This window comes from Notamacropus eugenii, chromosome 5 (genome assembly GCF_028372415.1).
Source record: "Notamacropus eugenii isolate mMacEug1 chromosome 5, mMacEug1.pri_v2, whole genome shotgun sequence".
Taxonomy (NCBI): Eukaryota; Metazoa; Chordata; class Mammalia; order Diprotodontia; family Macropodidae; genus Notamacropus; species Notamacropus eugenii.
This window is the reverse complement of record NC_092876.1, coordinates 37,900,268-37,914,221: the sequence shown is the minus strand read 5'-3', so window position 1 is coordinate 37,914,221 and position 13,954 is coordinate 37,900,268. Positions and strand designations below refer to the sequence as shown.

The following is a 13,954-nucleotide window of genomic DNA, read 5'->3' as shown; positions in this document are numbered from 1 at the left end:
CCTTATTTCACACCTGGTCTTACCGGGAAGGATTCTCATTTATCTTCTTGACAAATAATGTTTGCTAATGGCTTTAAATAAATGCTTCTTATCAACTTAAGAAAAAAATCCATTTATACCTATATTTTCAAGTGTTTTCACAGAAATGATTGGTGTACTTTACCAAAAGCTTTTTCTGCATCGTTTGGTATAATCATATGATTTTGTTACTTTTATTATTGATATAATCAATTACATTCATAAGTTTTCTTATGTGAAACCATTCCTGTATTCCTGTTATAAATCCCTTTTGGTTACAATGTACAATCATTGTAATATAGTTCTAATGCCCTACTTAGTGTTTTATTTAGGATTTTTGCATCCTTAGTGGTCAATGAAATTGGTCTACAATTTTCTTTTTTCTGGTTTTATTCTTCCTGGTGTAGGTATCAGCATTATATTTGTTTCATGAAAGAATTAGGTAGATGAGGGAGCTGAAGCAGTGGTAGTGGTTGTGTTGAAGATGGAGTTTCCTGGAGGAAATAGCAATTAACTGATGATCACAGGGTCCTCGCACCCCTTCCTGTCATGGGCTGAGACATTCCATACTTCAAGTGTGGGTGATGAGGAATTTGAGATCCCTCCTATTTCGTTGGACTCTGACACCTCATTGGCTGTCTCTGATGTGATCGACCACTTTGATGACCTTGAGGACCCCACCTCCTCACAGGATGGCAGCTTTTCAGCCTAGTATGGGGTCCAGACATTGGATATGCCTGTGGCCATGACTCATGGCTTGATGGAACAGGGCGGGGGCTCCTGAGTGGGGGCTTGGCCATGGACTTACACCACTCTATAGGGACTCAGTATAGTGCCAACCCATCTGTCACAATTGATGTACCAATGACAGATATGTCATCTGGCTTGATGGGACATGGCCAGCTCACCACCATTGACTAGTCAGAGCTAAGTTCTCAGCTTGGCCTGAGTTTAGGGAGTGGCACTATCCTCCCATTTGCCCAGTCACCTGAGGATCGACTTTCAATCACCCCTTCACCTACTAACTCCCTTCATGAGGATGATATCGAGAATTTCTGACAGCTGCCCAGTCAGATGACAATTGTGGTAGAGTTAAGCAAAAAGCAGAAGACTCTGAAGAAAAAGAAGAAAGATCCCAATGAACACCAAAAACCAGTATCAACATATGCCTTGTTCTTCCATGACACACAGGCAGCCATCAAGGGATAGAATCCCATTGCTACTTTTGGGGAGGTATCGAAAATTGTGGTCTCCATGTGGGACAGTCTTGGAGAAGAACAAAAACAGGGTATATAAAAGGAAAACTGAAACTGCCTAGAAGGAATACCTGAAGGCTTTGGCAGTGTATAAAGCCAATCAGGTGTGTCAGAATGCTGTGGAGACAGTGGAACTTGATCCAGTGACACCTCAGCAGATGCTTCCCCCATTTCCTGCTGTAACAGTTGTTGTTCCAGCCTCTCCAGCACCAGCACCAGCATGAGCACCAGCATCAATGGAACCCCCTTCCCTGTCCTCTTCCATTGTAGTTAAATCCACCCTCTCATTCTATATGACAAGCCAGACATCTGGTGGGATAGGGGCCCAGACCAGCATCACCAAGATCATTATATCCAAGCAGAAGTTGACATCTAGCCAGTCGACTTCTTCTATTTCCATGTCCCAAGGGGGCATGGTTACAGTCATCCCAGCCACAATGGTGACTTCCCAAGGGCTGCAGTTAAGCCAAATCCAGGCAGCTACCAGCACATCTGCCATTGATCAGAGCCAACAAGCCAAAATTTTTACCAGATCTGTGTTGCAGGTAGCAATGGCTGCTGCTGTTTCTATGCATTTGCTTTCACCTCGACTGCAGCCTCCTCTGCTGCAACAGATGCCTCAGCCACCCAGTCAGCAACAAGTAACCATTCTGCAGCAGCCTCCCCCACTCCAGGCCATGCAGCAGCCCCCATAGCAAAAGGTTCATCTTAGTCCCTAACAACCGCTTCCTCTGCAGATCAAGATTGTTCCTCCACCTACATTGTGAATTCAGCCTGCCTCAGTCCCACCTGCTCTGGAGAGTAGCCCTGAACAGCCAGTTACTACTAGTCTTGAGCCCCATGCAGTGGAGGCAATTTCTCCGGAGCCAATTGAGATGGTCACAGAAGTTGTACCTGAGGTTGAATCTCCTTCTCAGATGGATGTTGAGCTGGTGACAGGGTCTCCTGTGACACTCTCCCCTCAGCCACGATGTGTGAAGTCAGGTTGTGAAAACCCTCTAGTTATGAATAAGGACTGAGACAATGAATAACGTAGCAATGAGTGTGTAGTGAAGCATTGCAAGGATGTATTCCTGGCCTGGGTGGCATCCAGAAATTCAAGCATAATGGTGTTTGTGAAATAGTCCATCCCATCTCCCAAGCTAGTGAAAACTTATCAGCCTGTGTATGAAACACAAGCTGGGCTTCTGGTGATGCCTGATTCCAGTTAATAATGACCCTCCGTGCTTCTTTCCTTTTCTTTTCTTGGATAGGGGCCAGGCTTTGGAGGAGGGTCCCTGTGGTTATGGAAATCTGGGGTATTGAAATTCAAGTACAAACAGAGGGCCCAGTTGCCAGGCCTAGAGGCCTGAGGGCTACCCGAGTCTTACCTTACCTCGCAGGTCTTCGGCTGGCCAAACTGGATAAACGTATGAGAGAAGAGACTTTCCAGAGTCGAACAAGGGTTAAGCTTTTATTCAGGGTCCTGGTTACAAGTGCAGGGGGAATTCTTCCTTAGGAGGGAGCGAGGAATCTCCCAAGGAGGCAGAGATCTTATAATAAGAGATTGGAAGCAGAAGTGTAAATGGAGAGAGAGGGGGAGGGGAGAGCGAAGAGAGGAAAAACGGAGCCTTCTGTCCTGTAACGACCCCTCCCGAGCTAAGAGAGCCTTCAGGCTTTCCTGATCCTAATTAAGCTCTCCAGCCGCATAGTTTGCACCTGAATACCGTGCCTGTTAGATAACAATAGGTGTGCCCAGATCCGGGACAGTCTCGAGGGGGATGCTCCTCCCATCACGTTTCTTACGGGAAGAGGTGGAAATACACGAGATTGCTCGGTCTCACTCCTCGATTCCCTGGTGTATTATGGGGGGCCTCATGAGAACTCTAAGATTTAGAAGTTCCCACCTTTACCCGCCCGAGACTGTCCACATGGAATTGAGCTTCCATCCCCAGCACCCAGTGATGACAGTAAAGGAGATGGGGGAGTGAGACAGAACATGGGGATGTGGGAGTAGGGGAGCTGTTTGATTCTCCTTAATAAAAAATTGTTGGTATAATTTTCAAAAGACTTGCCTGAAAAATAATTAAAATAATAGAGAAAATACACAGCTCTGAACCTCAGAGAAAAACAAACAAACAAAAAAAAGAATTAGGTAGAACCCTTACTTTTCCTACTACTCCAAATTAGTTATTTAATATTGGATTTAGTTGGTCTTTAAATGTTTGATAGAATTCTTTGTAAATCCATCTGATCCTGGTATTTTTTTCTTAGAAAGCTCATTTATGGCTTAGTCATTTGTGGTCTGTTTAGATATTATTTTACTCTTCTGCTCAGCTCAGCACTATATTTTTTATAAATACTCTTCCATTTCACTTAAATTTTTAAATTTATTGGCATGTAGTTGGGATTATGTGGATTTTCTTGAAATGGAAAGTTGTTTTATATTGAATCCTCTCTTATGATCTGCTGTGTACATGGATTTTTTTTTCTTTTCTCATTTTGTATTTGTTTATTTTTTTAAATTACAAAAACTGCTAGTGATTTGTTTTTCTTCTCTCCTTATTAAAAATCATATTAATCCATCCTAATTGATAAAAGGTGAAAGTATATGAACAGACAGTTTTCAAATGATGACATCAAAGCTACCTATAGTCATATGAAAAAGTGCTCTTAATCACTATTCATTAGAGAAAGGCAAATTAAAACAACTCTGAGGTACCACCTCACACCTGTCAAACTGGCTAATATGATGGAAAAGGAAAATGATGAATTTTAGAGAGGATATAAGAAGACAAGGAGAATAATGCATTGTAAATGGAGCTGTAAACTAATCCAACCAGTCTGAAGAGCAATTTAAAACTATGCTCAAAGGGTGACCAAACAGTGCATACCCTTTGATTCAGTGATACCACTACTCAGTCTGTATTTCAAAGAGATCATAAATAAGGGGGAAGGATTCACATGCACAAAACATCTACAAGCAACTCTTTTTGGTCATGGGGCAAAGAACTGGAAATTGAGGGAATACCCCAAGTTGAGGAACTGCTAAATAAGTTGTGGTATACTAATGTAATGGAATATTATTGTGCAATAAGAAATGATGAACAGGTGGATTTCAGAAAAAACCTGGAATTAGATGCACTGATACAAAGTGGAGTGAACAAATACTGGAAAACATTGGAAGCAGTAACAGCAACATTGTGCATTGACCAGCTGTGATTGACTTAGCTCTACTCAACAATATAATGATCCGAGACGTCCAAAAAACTCATGATGGAAAATATTCTTCACATCAAAAGAAAGAATTGGTGTGAAACCTGTATGGAAATCAAAACATACCATTTTCACTTTCTTCATGTTTTTTCATGTTTTTGTTTTTTTCCGGTTCTTCCACAACACAACTAAGATGGAAATATATTTTATTTTATTGCACACATATAACCTATAACAAATTGCTTACCATTGAGAGAAGTGTGAAAGGGAGTGAGAGTGCGAGAAAATATGGAACTCAGAATTTTATATAAAAATGAATGTTAAAATTGTCTTTACATGAAAAACTGAAATGCTATTTAAAAGAAAAAAGAAATATTAACCAATACTTTATCTATTTTTTGCATTTTATATAATCAACTCTTAAGTTTTATTTTTAATTCAATAGCTTTCTCATATTCAATTTTTTAAGAATCTCATCTTAATTTTCAGAATTTCCACTTCGGTGTTTAACTGGGCTTTTTAATTAGCTCTTTTCTTGTGTTTTTTTAATTGCATGCCCAATTCATTAATCTGCTCTCTCTACTTTATTGATGCAAGCATTTACAGATATAAATTTTCCTTTGATTACTGGTTTTGCTATATCCCATAGGCTTTGAAATGTTATCTCATTATTGTCATTCTCTTTAATAAAACTTTGGATTATTTCTATAATTTGTTCTTTAATCCAGTCATCCTTTAGGATTAGTTTTTTAGTTTCCAATTAGTTTTATTCTATGTTTCTGTGGTCCCTTATTACATGTGATTTTTCATTGCATTGTGATCTCAAAAGGATGCATTTAATATTTCCATTTTTTTTTTGCTTTTAAGTATAAAACATTTGTGTCTTAATATATAGTCAGTCTGTAAAGGTACATTATATCACTGAGCAAAAGACATATTTCTTTCTATTCCCATTCAGTTGTCTTCAGATTTCAATCATCTCTAGCTTACTTAAAGTTCTGTTGGCTTCCTTGATTCTTTCTTATTCATTTTTAGTTGGATTTATCTAGTTTTGAAAAGGGAAGATTAAAGTACTATTATAGTATTATAGTACTACTATCTATTTACACCTGTAATTCATTAAATTTTCTTTCAAAAATTTAAACACTAAAGTATTTGGGCATATAGTTTTAGTATTGCTATTGCTTTATTTCCTGTGGTGCCTTTTATTATAACGTAGTTTCACTCTTTATCTTTTTAAATTAAATCTGTTGGCTTTAACTTAGACTAAGAATATGGTTGCTACCCCTTTTTTACTAGCTGAAACATGACAAATTAGGTTCTATCCCTTTACTTACTTCTGTGTGCGTATCTCATTTTTAAATGTGTTTCTTGTAAACAACATATTTTTAGGCTTTGATTTTTAATTCACTCTTCTATTCATTTTTTTTTTATGGGTGAGTCCATCCCAATAATATTCAATGTCATAATTATTATTTGTGTATTTCCCTCCATCCTGTTTTTACTCCCTACTGTCCTTCTCAACCTCTCTTTTTGCTCCATTCCTCCTTAGTTTATTTCTAACCACTACCTCCCTAATGCACATTCTTTAAAAAATCCCTTCCTTATGCTCTCTCCTTACCTTCCTTTTCTTATTCTATGCACCCCTTTGAATCCCTCTTTTATTCTATTTCTTTGTCCTCATTTCTTTGTAAATTAAGAAGACTTTTATCCCCTTCTAGGTGTATATGTTGTTCCTTCTTTAACCGAGATCTGATGAAAGTAAGGTTCCAGAACTATTGGCCCTCCACCCTGATTTACTTACTCTGTAGCAGTTCTTCCTTTCACCTCATTTATAAGAGACAATTGCTCTTTTTTAACTCTTTCCACACAATTTTGTTTTTTATAATCCTCCCATCATACTCGTCTCAGTCACAAACTTTCTTTCAAACTACCCAAGTAATGATGATAGTCTTAAGAATACTGATAGCACTTTCACAAAAAGGAAGTTAACAATTTGACCTTATTAGTCTCCAGTAATTAGTCTTTAATGTTTACCTTATATTTCTACTGGATCTTATACGTCAAATTTTCCATTGAGTCCCATTTTGTTTTGTTTTGTTTTTGTCACAAATACCTGAAAGTATTTCAATTCATTAAATGTCCTTTTTTAAAATTCAGGGTTATATTCAACTTTGCTGAGTAAATTTGGCTACAACCCCATATCTTTTGCTCTTCAAAATATTATGTTCTAAGACATATGGGCTTTTAGTGTACAGCCTGCTAGGTCTTGATTAATTCTAATTGTAGTTCCAAGGTATTTAAATTGTTTTGTTGTCATTTGTAATATTTTCTCCCCAACATGGAAGCTTTGAAATTTGGCTGCAATATTTCTGTAAGTTTTCATCTTGGAATCTCTTTCACGTAATTATTAACTGATTTTTTTTTTCTATTCTTTACCTTCTCATTCTAAAACTTCAGGATAATTTTCCTTAATAATTTCTGGGGGGCGGAGGGGCAGAGTCAAGATGGTGGAGTAACAACATAGACTTTCTAGAGTGCTCCCACTAAGCCCAGCCAAATATCTGTAAAAAGTGGCTCCAAACAAATTCTAGAGCTACAGAACCCACAGAATGACAGAGTTAAGCAAATCTCCAGCCCAAGATAGCCTGGAAAGTTATCAGGAAGGGTCTGTTGCTTCACCCTGGCAACAGAGCACAGTCCGGTGTGGGTCACGAGCACACAGAGGGAATCTGAGCAGGCCTTTGGGAGACTGAATCTCTCCCACCTGTGATAGTTTCCAGACTTAATGAACCCAAAATGCTGAGGATAAATTGGAAGCTCCGTGGAAAAAGCCTGTGGAACCAGTGCAGGAGAGTGGATTGGTCTGATCCAAGCCCCATGGTGGCAAATGGGAGAGGGGGTGGAGGAACCCGTGGTAGTCACAGCATCAGCAGGATCAGCTGCAGCCACTATTTCTGGAGCTCTAGGCCCACAGATTGGGGGGGGGGGTTTGAAATAATGACAGTACACCTCCCACCCCCACTGGAAGAAGAGAACTACCTTGACAAAGAGCTCAAGAACCAGACTGCAGAATTTTACTTTGGTGACAAGGAAGACTAAAGCATACAAACAGAAGAAAACAAAGTCAAAGCTCCTGTATCCAAACCTCCAAGAAAAATATGAATTGGTCTCAGGCCATGGAAGAGCTCAAAAAGGATTTTGAAAATCAAGTAAGAGAAATAGAGCAAAAATTGGGAAGAGAAATGAGAGTGACAGAAGAAAATCATGAAAAATGAGAAAATCATGAAAAATGAGTCAACTTCTTGCTAAAGGAGACCTAAAACAATGCTGAAGAAAATAATACTTTAAAAAATAGACTAGCCCAAATGGCAAAAAAAAAAAAGACATCCACAAAACCAATGAGTAGAAGAATGTCCTAAAAAGCAGAATTGACCAGATAGAAAAGGAGATCCAAAAGCTTACCGAAGAAAATAATTCCTTGAAGATTAGAATCAAGCAGAAGGCAACCAATTACTTTGTGAAAAATCCAGAAATTATAAAACAAAACCAAAGGAATGAAAAACAGCATAAAATATGAAATATTTCATTGGAAAAACAATTGACCTGGAAGATAGATCCAGGAGAGACAATTTAAAAATTAGGGGACTACCTGAAAGCTATAATCAAAAAAGGAGCCTAGATATCATCTTTCATAAAATTATCAAGGAAAACTGCCCTGATATTGTAGAACCAGAGGGTAAAATAAATATTGAAAGAATGTACCCATCACCTCTTGAAAGAGATCTGAAAAGAAAAACTCCTAGAAACATTGTAGCCAAATTCCAGAGTTCCCAGGTCAAGGAGAAAATATTTTAAGCAGTCAGAAAGAAATAATTTGAGTATTGTGGAAATACAATCAGGATAACACAAGATCTAGTAGCTTCTATATTAAGGGATCGAAGGGCTTGGGATACAATATTCCAGAAGTTAAAGAAACTGGGATTAAAACACGAATCACCTACCCAGGAAAACTGAGTGTAATACTTCAGGGGAAGAAATTGTCATTCAATGAAGTAAAGGACTTTCAAGCAATCTTGATGAAAGGACTAAAGCTGAATAGATAATTTGACTTTCAAACACAAGAATCAAGAGAAGGATGAAAAGGTAAACAGCAAAGAGAAATCACAAGGGATGAAGTAAAGTTGAACTGCTTACATTCTTACATGGAAAGATAATATCTGTAATTTGTGAAACTTTTCTCTGTATTTGGGTAGTTGGAGAGATTATATACATATAGACAGAGGGCACAGTGAGTTGAATCAGAAGGGATTATATCTAAAATATAAAATTAAGGGGTGAGAGAAGAATATATTGGTAGGAGAAAGGGAGAAATGGAATAGGGCAAATTATCTCTGAAAAAGAGACAAGAAAAAGCTTTTCAATGGAGGGGAGAAAGGAGGAAGGTGAGAGGGAAAAAGTGAAACTTACTGTCATCACATTTGGCTTGAGCAGGGAATAACATGCACACTCAATTTGGTATGAAAATCTATCTTACACTACAGGAAAGTAGGGGAGAAGGGGAGAAGTGGGATGTGGGGGGATGATAGAAGGAAGCAGAAATGGGAGGAGAGGGTAATTAGAAGTAAACACTTTTGGGGAGAGACAAGGTCAAAAGAAATATTAGAATAAACGTGGGGCAGGATAGGATGGAGGGAAATATAGTTAGTCTTTCACAACATGAGTTTTATGGAAGTCTTTTGCATAGCTACACATGTATAACATATTGAATTGCTTGCCTTCTCAGTGGGGATGGGTGGGGAGGGAGGAAGGGAGAGAAATTGGAACTCAAAGTTTTTAAAAGAATGTTAAAAATTGTTTTTACATGCAGCTGGGAAATAAGAAATACAGGTAATGGGGAACAGAAATCTATCTTGTCCTACGACAAAATAGAGGAGATGGGGATAAGCGAAGGGAGTGGTGTGATAGAAAGTAGGGCAGATTGGGGGAAGGGATAATCAAAATGCATGGTATCCTGGGATGGGGGGATGGGAGAGATGGGGACAAATTTGGAATTCAGAATCTTGTGGAAATGAATGTTGAAAACTAAAAATTAATAAATAAAATTTAAAACACAATTTCTTGTGATTTTGTATGAAGATTCTTCTTCTGATCCTAACTAATCCCAACAATTCTTACATTGCCTCTCCTCAATCTGTTCTTTATGTCAGATGTTTTCCTAATGAGATGGTTCATGTTCTCTTCTATTTTTTTCATTCTTTTGCTTTTGTTTTATTATGCCTTGGTGTCTTATAATGTCATTAGCTTCCCCTTATCGACATCTAGTTTTCAAGGAGTTGTTTTCTTCCTTAAGTTTTTGAATCTCTTTTGCCAATTAGTTGAATTTCTCTTTTAGTAATTTTGTTTATTTTCTTCAATAGCTCTTTTTTTTTTCTTTTTTTTCCATCAGTCTCTCCCATTTGGTTTTTGAAGTTTTTCTTAAGTTCTTCCTAGAACTCTTTTGAGGTTTTTGAGCATTTGACATTACTAACTTTTCTTTGTTAATTAGCCATAGCTTTTGATTGCTTGCTTGAATATATATGTGTGTGTATGTATACACATGTATATGTAAATATATACATATAAATGTATGTATATATCTGTGTATATGCATGCATACTTATAGGAATAGATACATATATGCACATATGTATATATAAATACACATACAGGTAAATATATGAATTTATCTGTCTCTATATCTACATCAGAGACAGTTCTTGCCTGCTAAGAGCATGGTGTTTTTTGGAGTGGAAACCAAACCACTAATGAACAATGAAGAGTCACCATCTTCAAAGTTTCCCTCTGGTTAGAGTCTCCTCCACTTCCCTTCTCCTATTCATCCACCTCCTCCTCACATCAGCCCCCAAGCTGAATCTGGCAAGATCTCTTCTGATCCTTGTACACCTCCTTACTGTTGTTATTCAGTCAAGTCTGACTCTCTGTGGTCTCATTTGGGGTTTTCTTGGAAAAGATACTGGAGTAATCAGCCATGTCCTTCTCTAGTTCATGTTATCGATGAGGAAACTGAGGTCAACAAGGTTAAGTGACTTGGCCAGAACCACACAGCTAGGAAGTGTCTGAGTCTGGATTTGAGCTCAGGTCTTCCTGATTCCAGACTTGGCACTCTATCCACTGCACCACCTTGCTGCCCTTACACACATTCTCCTCCTCCCTCCCCGACAAAGAGGTAGGACATATTTTGAAGTCTCCAACTATCACCAGCTTGCTTCTTCCTTTATAAATTTGTTTTTATTATGTGCACATCTGTCAGTTATGGCCACATCCTGGACTGAGCTGGGAAATTTATTTTTAAAAGCACTTCCTTTTACCACCTACACATTTGCATAGTTGTTTGTTTGTTTGTTTGTTTTCACTTTCAGTGTCTTCAAAGACCTTTGCTAAAGAACAAAAGACATGTTCTCTGGAGTTGGAGACAGCCAGACTGAGATCCACAGCGATGGTGAACAGCACCAGTTTGATCATATAAAGACAGGTCTGGGGGCAGCTGGACAGGGACTGCCTCCCCCTTCTTTCCTTTACCCCATCCTCTGCCAAAAAAGAGGGGACAAGGACTGCTGTAGGCTTGACTCCAGAAGGCAGGGAGGAGGATTCAGAGGAAAATAACTGGGACCCAGCTGGGAAGCCTCTCCCTATTTTCCTCCCTAAGTCCCTTTCTGACTCTCTTCCCAGCTCCCTCCTCCTCATCTCCTCACCCAGATTTTCCTTTCCATTCCCCTCTTTCTAATTCCCTAACACCCAGTGCCCCCTTCCCTCATTCCTCCTCCCCCTCCCGTCCCCTCCCACTCTAACCATGTTGTTACATTGGACACCAAGGGAACCCAAAGTCCGGATTCCTCTCTCTGAAAATTAGTGATAGGTGGAGGGGGAGAAAAAACAGAGGAATAGAGGAGGAAATCAGAAGCATTTAAGAAGAGTTAGACCCCATGGGATAGGGAGAGAATAGGAAGTGATCTCTGAGGCTCAGGAGTCCAACCATTTCCTGCAGTTGCTGGTAAGGCATTTTTTCAGTTGTGGCTGACTCTCTGTGACCCCATGTGCAGTTTTGTTTGCAGAGACACTGGAGTTGTTTGCCATTTCCATCTCCAGCTCATTTTACAGATGAGAAAACTGAGGCAAACAGGGTGGACTTCTTCAGGGTCACATAACTAGTAAATATCTGAGGGTCTATTTGAACTCAGGTCTTCCTCACTCCAGGCCTGGTACTCTATCCACTGAATCACTTATTATTTTAAATATGAGGAAACTGAGATACAGGGAAGCTAAGTAAATTGTTTGAGGTCCCTCAGGCAGTAAAAGCAGAAGAGGCAGAACGTAGCTCCAAGGGATGGTTATCTCTCACAACACCCTACCCATCTTCCTTAGGCATTGCTTCTCCTCCCCTCTTTCAATTTTACAGTTTGTTCAACGTTCTGGGTCACTAGGTACAGAAAGAGAGGAATAAATGTGGAAGTGAAGATAAATTAAAGACTGGACATAGAGACAGGGACTGGACTTTAGAGTCCATCGATTCAGGGTGCTCTCCTAGAAGAGGGAAATTCTTCTACTTTTGTAGGTCTACATCTTCTCTGTCTAGAACCTTAGAGAGCTGCTAAGATGCTGAAAGGTGGGGAGATTTGTCCACAGTCAGCTGTCAAGTTGTCTGTTTATTTGGCTCTCAGTGTCCTCCAGAGAAGCAGCATGAGAGGTAGAGAGCTAGGGTCAGGAAGACTGGGGCTCAAGTCTTTGGATACACTGTGTTGTGTGTGTGTGTGGGAGGGGGGGGTTGCAAAGAGAAATACAGAGAAAGATAGAGACAGAAAGAGACAATGAGATGAGAGAAACTAGAAAGAGGAATTTAATGAGAAATGAAGGTGATGTAAAAACAAATGAGGTCAACAATACATATTCTGTATTTGAACATGTAAAAACTGGTTATTAGATTTAACAGATCCTGGTGCCATGAGGACAACCCTCCTTGTCCAGAAGCTAGGTTCTGGCCCTCTGACTCCTGTCCCTCCCCTCAGCACCTGTTCTTCTCCTCACCCATTTGGATTGGGCTGTTCTGGGGGCCTGAGCCCTGTCCAATTATGAAGGCCACTGAGTCACATCAAACAATGTGTATTCTTCTTAGAGAAAGGTCAATAGAAAATTAAATAATAAAATCAGATGCGTGTATGTGTGCTGGAGAAAATTGTTTACTTAGAAAACTATGCAAACTGGGCAATGTGTTTTTTTCCTTTTTCTGCCCAATTTTTTTGTAATGTGTGTTTACAGGCTAGTTTGGGGGTGGACACTCTTTCCTTCTTATAGTGGTACCAGGAAGCTGCCCCCAGACATTCAGCTCTGTCTGACAAAGGTTGCACAGTAGGCAGCACCCTGGGTTCAGATTCCCCTTCCAGCCCTTACCCTCTGTGTCACAGTGGATCAGTCACTTCACCTCTCTGGCCTCAATGTCCCCAACTGTAAAATAGGAGAGGTGCACTGGTGATCTCAGAGGCTCCTTGTAATTCTAGAGCTAGGATGCTACCATCCCATGGGGTCTGTTCTCTTTGGATTGTGAAGGAAGAGGGGCTAACTCTGACTCACACCCCAGCCTCTGCTGGGCTTGATCCCCTTGGCTTCCACTCCCCACTGCCCTCTATGGAACCACAGGCAGCAGGTGATGCTTCTGGGCCTTGTTTGACAGCACTAAGGTTCTCAGAAATGGAACCAGGGCAGCAGGAGGAGTAGTAGTGTGGCATGCAGAGGCCCCATAGGGGAAAGTCTGTCTCTGTTACTTCTTCTCTGAAGGACCTTGGACAGGTCACCTGACCTCCCCTAAACTTAGAGTGTGAACCCTCTGAGAGGAGGGACCATGTTTGCCTTCCTTTCTGTCCCCAGGCCTCATCCCAATGCCTGGCACACTTTGGTTGTTGCTCAGTCATTTTCAGTCATGTCCAATTCTTTCTGACTCCCTTTGGGGTTTTCTTGGGAAAGAGACTAGAGTGGTTTGCCATTTCCTTCTCCAGTTCATGTTACAGATGAGGAAACTGAGGCAAGCAGGCTTAAGTGACTTGCCCAGGGTCATATAGCTGAGAAATATCTGACACCATCTTTGAACTCAGGTTTTCTGGACTCCAGGCCTCCCTACCTATAAAACGGGTATAATACTAGCACCTCCATCTTAGAGTTGTTGTTAGACTCAAATGAAAAGTGTATAAAGTTCTTTGGAAACCTTTAAAGTGCTACATGAAGTGTGAATTAATCATAACTAAATTACATCATATCTGCACTATGCCCTTCTCTCCTAAATCCTCCCCTCCCCCACTTCTGAGCCTTCCCAGGATGGTGCTTTTTAAAGTTACAGATTGATCAGACTCCTTCTCTTGGAGATTAAATTACAGGATTCCAGGTCTAGAGATGGAAGGAATCTATGAGACCTTCAGGTCCAACCTCATCATTTT

General features: G+C 39.9%; 1 pseudogene; it reads left to right on the top strand.

The window, feature by feature from the left end:
- The first annotated feature begins 502 nt into the window (after window positions 1–502).
- Window positions 503–3,216, top strand: LOC140508560 (TOX high mobility group box family member 4 pseudogene; annotated as a pseudogene).
- Window positions 3,217–13,954: the final 10,738 nt, after the last annotated feature.